The following is a 6,000-nucleotide window of genomic DNA, read 5'->3' on the forward strand; positions in this document are numbered from 1 at the left end:
GAGAGTGAACAAGCAGGGGCTGTGGGGGACAGTCTGTAGTAGCAAGAGGACGAGGTGACCCTTGGTTCACATGGGAGGATGTGATTGGCTTGTTTGAATACTTCTGTGAGCTGGTAGGGAACTGAAACCTGATAGTCAGGGGCGAGCAGGCACTGTGGCTAGTTCCCCTGATAAGGCTGGTTCTTTGGCTAGGGGACCTTCTTCCTGGGAGCACAGAAGGGGAATGGGAACTTGTGGTGAGTCCATTTGAGACCCTCTGGGTTTTCCCACAAATGTCAAGGCATACATGTCACTGTGCCTTAATTGTAGGTCTTATACCACGGCGCTGCAAAAGCGATTCTGTTCCCTTCTCCAAACATCATGTGTGGGGGTACATGATGTCCATATGTTGTATTAGTGATGCTATTCATTTGCAACACTTGATTAAGGTGGGGACAACTGTGTGCCTCCATTGTAATGGTACTGTTTTCCTATTTGTAAGTAATAAATATCGTGTAGGAAATACTTTCAGACTATGAAAATATCCTATTTCTTCTCAGACTGTTATTCACGACTTTTAAAATCCATCTGTTGATCTTGCCTACAACAATTATGACTTAATGGTGACTTTCTATTTCCTTATTCCTACTACATTGGTTCATTGGCATTCTGAAGAGCTGTCTTTTCTCCCCCATTTATTTATTTATAAACTTTCAAGTTGTTTATAAAAATTGTTTTATTTCAAATTATTGAATCAAATAACTAATCAAATTATTTATGTCAGTATTGAATCATGAATAACTATGTTACATTGTGACTTATAATCAAATTATATCATTATTTAGTTTCTTGAATTGTTCCAGCTTTGGTGACTGCAAGCATCTTTTGGTGGGGTCTGTGTTCTTTCAGCAAGACCTGATCCTTTTTTGTGTACTTCCTTGCTGACACTGTAAGGTATTCCTGTTCATCTTGTGTTTTTGTCCCCACCACGGCCCTGAAATAAAAACAAAAAACACTTCTGCAAAGAGCCAAGCTTCCTTTCCTTGGAAAATGACATTTAGAAACCAATATCTCAGTGTGTGTTCATTGCTATTGCGGTTTCATTGCTGCTAAGTCCTCCCTCTCCATCCACAAATGAAGGAAATATACTGTATGTATATACTCATGTTTACAGATACTTCTCAGTTTCTCTACCTATATGTATAGATATTGAAAGCCAGGAGCTCATACTGATACTTCTTATGTTAATCCATTGTAGCCTTGTTTGTAACTTCTTTGTGTGACCTGGCTCTCCTTATCTTCAATATTTACTTACTTGTTCATTCCTGATATATACATGAAGTACTTGCAGAAATGCTACCCAATACACCTGTTAGAAACAGATTTGATAACTTGTGTTTGTGTACAGTTCTTTATGCCTTAGGCCTCAGAGGATGCAATCAAAGAAGTACTATTTCCCCACATTGCTTAGCTTAGCTATTTTCTTTCTCACCTCTTCAGCTGTGGTTAAGACATTCACTTGTCATATAGTTAGGTTAATTTTGTGGTGTTTGTATTTGAGCTTGCCTCCTCCCCACATCTTAGTTGATTTTGATTTTTTTTTTTTTTTGCGGTACGCGGGCTTCTCACTGTTGTGGCCTCTCCCGTTGCGGAGCACAGGCTCCGGACGCGCAGGCTCAGCGGCCATGGCTCACACGCCCAGCCGCTCCGCGGCATGTGGGATCTTCCCAGACCGGGGCATGAACCCGTGTCCCCTGCATCGGCAGGCGGACTCTCAACCACTGCGCCACCAGGGAAGCCCTTGATTTTGATTTTTTAATTAATTCTGGGGTATGTGAAATATTACTGTGATTCAAAGAGTCAGGGCTGCACAGAAACATCTATTAGACAAGTGTCACTCTTTCGTCATGCCTTCTAACCCCTTCCCGTTCCCCACTTATTTCCCACACTCCCCCTGTAGATAACCAATCTCTTTAGTTTCTGGTTTAATCTTTCCTGTGTTTACTCTGCACAAATGAACTGATCCATATATGTTTTCTTATATTCCCTTGTTTATTAAATGAAGGACGGCACCTTAAAATGCTCCTTTGCACTTTTCCTTTTTCAGTTAGCAGCATTCCATAAAAAAACTCTTTATGCCATAGAGGGCTTCATTGCTTTTTTGTTTTTGTTTCTGTTTCTGTGTTTTTTACAGCTGCATTGGACTCCGCTGACATATGTAGGGGCATTTAACTTGTTTTCAACACTCTGCAATGACAAACAATGCTGCAGTGAATAACCTTAGGCATAAGTACTTTTGTGTTGGTGGAAATGGATCTTCAAGTTTTATTCCCAGCAGTAGTATTGTTGGGCCAAAAGTGAAGTGCATGTGTATTTCTGTTAGGTATTTCCAAATTTCTCTCCAGAAGGGTTGTACTGGCTTTCATTCCCACTAGCTACTGTGACTGTTTCCCCACAGACTCACTAACAGAACATGTTGCCCTACTTTTGTGACCTTTGTTGATGTGGTAGGTGAGAAATGATGTCTCGGCATTGTCTTAGTATGCATTTGTCTAATTATGAGAAAGTTTGACTCTATATTTTGAGGACGGTTTTATATATTTTTTTGTGAATTATCTGCTCATATCTTTTCCCATTTTTCTGTAGAAATATTAGCCTTTTGCCCTTCCGTACTTCAGAGTTCTGTATATACTTGGACTGTTATTCATTTGTCCGGGAGGCTTGCTGCAAATACTTTATCTCAATTTGTCAATTGCCTTTTGATTTAGTTATGATGTGTTTGCTGTACATTAAAAAAATCCTTTGTAGTCACACAGATCATTGTTTTCTTTCATTGCCTCTGGAAATTTGAGTCACAGTTAGAAAGTCTTTCCCTATGCTGAGGTTAAAGCAAGGTCCTGCCATATTTTCTGAAAGATTTTGTTATGGTTTCATTTGTTTAGATTCCTAACCCGTTTACAGTTTATTTTTGTGTATAGTGTGTGATATGGATCTACACTGATTCTTTTCCCAAATGTCTCAGTTGTTCCAGCATCATTTATTGAACGTCCATCTTTGCCTCAGTGATTTTAAATGCCCTTTCATCATATACTGAAATTTCCATATATTATGGTTGTTTTTCTGGGTTTCCTATTCTGTTTCACTGGACTATTTGTCTATTCATGTACCAGTACCACAGTGTTATAATTACCGAGGTTTTATAGCGTGCTTTAATGCCTGGTATCATTACTCCCCACTTATAGGTTTTCTTTTTCACTTATGTCCTGGCTATTCTTGCATGATTTAAAAAAATATCAATTTTACTATCCATTGATCTACAACATAAAAACGTTCGCTGATATTTTTGAGATTATATTAAATTTATACATTAGTTTAGGGAGAACCGACATCTTTTTAATGTTGAGTTATTCTATCCAAGAACATTGACCAATGTCTTTGTGCTTATTTAAATTTCCTTCTATGTCGTTCAGGAGTGTCTAAAATTTTTCCTTGCATAGATGCTCTCATTAAATTTATTTCTATGCATTTAAGGTTTGTTTTTGCTATTGTATATGGAATTTTCTCTACTAAAGTGTCCTCTAGCTGTGTGTGTGTGAGTGTACACAAAGACCATTGACTTTTGTATGTAACTTTATATCCTACTACCTTGCTGATCTCTCTTATTGTTTTGCTTAATCTGTCGTTGTTTCTATAGGGCTTTTCAGGTGTACAGTAATATCATCTGCACACAGAGGTGGCTTTACTGCTTGTTATTCATTCTCATAAATCTAATTGATTTCTCTAGTCAACTGACTAATGCTTGTAGTTGAAGACTGAACAGGAATGATATAATGGGCATACTTTTCTTGTTCCTGACCTTATTGGAAAACTTCTGGTAGTCCCCCACTAAATAAAATACTTGCATGAGGAATTAATTATATATCTTTTATCATGTTAAGAATGCATCCCTCTTTCCCATTTCTTGAGGTTTTTCTTTTCTTAACACTGAATGGGTGTTGAAGTTTCCCAAAGATTTGTTTGGCATCTGTGGTTTTAATCATATGATATTTGTCCTTAATTATATTACTATGGTGAATGATATCAATGGAATTCCTAATATAGAACCAGCCCTGTATTAATGGAATAAATTGCACTTCATCACAGTATATTAGTTTCTAAATGTACTGTTGGATGTTTGCTAATATTCTATTTAGTATTTTGGTATCTACGTTTTACCTGTTAGCATCCTACTGGCTTCATAAAAGAAGTTAGGGAAGTTTCCTTCCTTTCTAATGTTCTTACATAACTCATAGAGCTTTGGTACTTTTTGATCTTTGATGGTTTACTAGAATTCACCTGTAAAACCATCTGAGCAAGGTGCTTCTTGGGGGTATTGCTGTAATAACTTTATTTCTTCTTTGAAAATTGCCTAATTTAAGCTTTCTAACACAAGAATCAGAACTTTGGTAATCTGTATTTATCTAGGAAGTTACCTATTTCATATAGATTTTCACGTTTATTTGCATAGATGTTGGCAAAGTAATCTCTTTTTTTTTGTTTCGATGATTATTTCTCCTTTGTCATTTATTATTTTGTCTATGTGTGATCTCTCCCTTTCTTCCTTCATCAAGCCAGCTAGGGGTTTGTTCATTTTGAAAAACAAGATTTCGTTTTTCTATTTTGTATCTCATTCATTTCTGCTTTTATATTTTGCTTTCTTTAGTTGTTCTTTTTTTCCTAGTTGGTTTTTTTTTTCATTTTTTGAGGCCATACTTTAATTAATTTATCTTCATTCTTCCATTTTTACTCATAAAAGTGCATACTGTGTGAATTTGCCTCAGATCACCGCGCTAAATGTATCCCATAGATGCCGATATGTAGTTTTTCATAGTCATTCCTTTAAAAAATTTCTTTACAACTTCAGTTTGCATTTCCTCTTATGTTCAACAGTTTCTAAGAGAAGCCTTAAAAATTTTGTTCAGGTGGAAAGGGCTTTCTGTTTTCAATTTTTGTTACTAACTTTTATTGCTTTGGGGTTAGAGGATTGTTTGTACTTTTTCTACTTTATAGAAATCAATTATCTAATCTCTGTGAGATAATTATGATCCATTTTGACAAATATATATTCCCTATATAACATTATTGATTAGCTTTCTCTTTTTTTTATATGACTTGATCAGCCTTAGACTGAGTTTGGTGTATTAAATCTCCTACTGTTACTGTTTCCTGTTATTATTTTATCTACGTCTCCTTTCATTTTTGGTTTATAAAGGTATTTGTTTGTTATTGGTGCATAAATATTCCTAAGGGTTATATCTTCTTTGTGAGTTTTGGCTTTTGTCATTGAGACATGTTTTTGGTCACGTTTAATGCTTTCTTAAAATCATTCTGAACCACCTGTTTTCTTAACACTTTACTCTCTGGCCTATGCATTTTTTCCTCCCGTATCATTTAACACTCACCTACTGCATTATGATAAAATGTTTGTTCTATTTCCTTCTACTTCTCTCCCTTCTCTCATTTTTAGTTGCACAGTTTCTGTGTTCTTTTTTCACAGCATAAACCTTTTGTACATTAGTCTTCTCCTCTTTCCTCCACCTTGATTTTACTATTGTATGTAAAATACTCTCCATTAGGTATTTTGGTGAAGTTTTCCTTCTCATCGCAGTGGGACCACAATCCCAGTTCCTGTTTTAAATTACTTGACAAACATTCTGTAAAGAGAAGTATAGGAAGTATTGTAAGTTCCTGGGTCACAGTGTCACTGTCTCTCTACTCAACTTTGCTACTGTAGTGCAAAAGCATTCATAAACAATACATAAATGATTGATCATGGCTTTGTTCCAATAGAGCTTTATTTACAAAATCAAGCAGTGGGCTGGATTTGGATCATTGGGCCAGTTTGCAGACCCCTGCTCTAGTAGATTCCTTAGGAAGGGCTGAGGGGTGCAGAATTTCCTAAGTTTCTGCAAGTTGAAAAGCTTTTTCTATAGGCTGTGATATTTAAGGGACACCCCAGTTGGTTATAAAATCTTTGCTTCA

This window comes from Mesoplodon bidens, assembly GCF_964165515.1.
Source record: "Mesoplodon bidens genome assembly, chromosome: X".
Lineage (NCBI taxonomy): Eukaryota > Metazoa > Chordata > Mammalia > Artiodactyla > Ziphiidae > Mesoplodon > Mesoplodon bidens.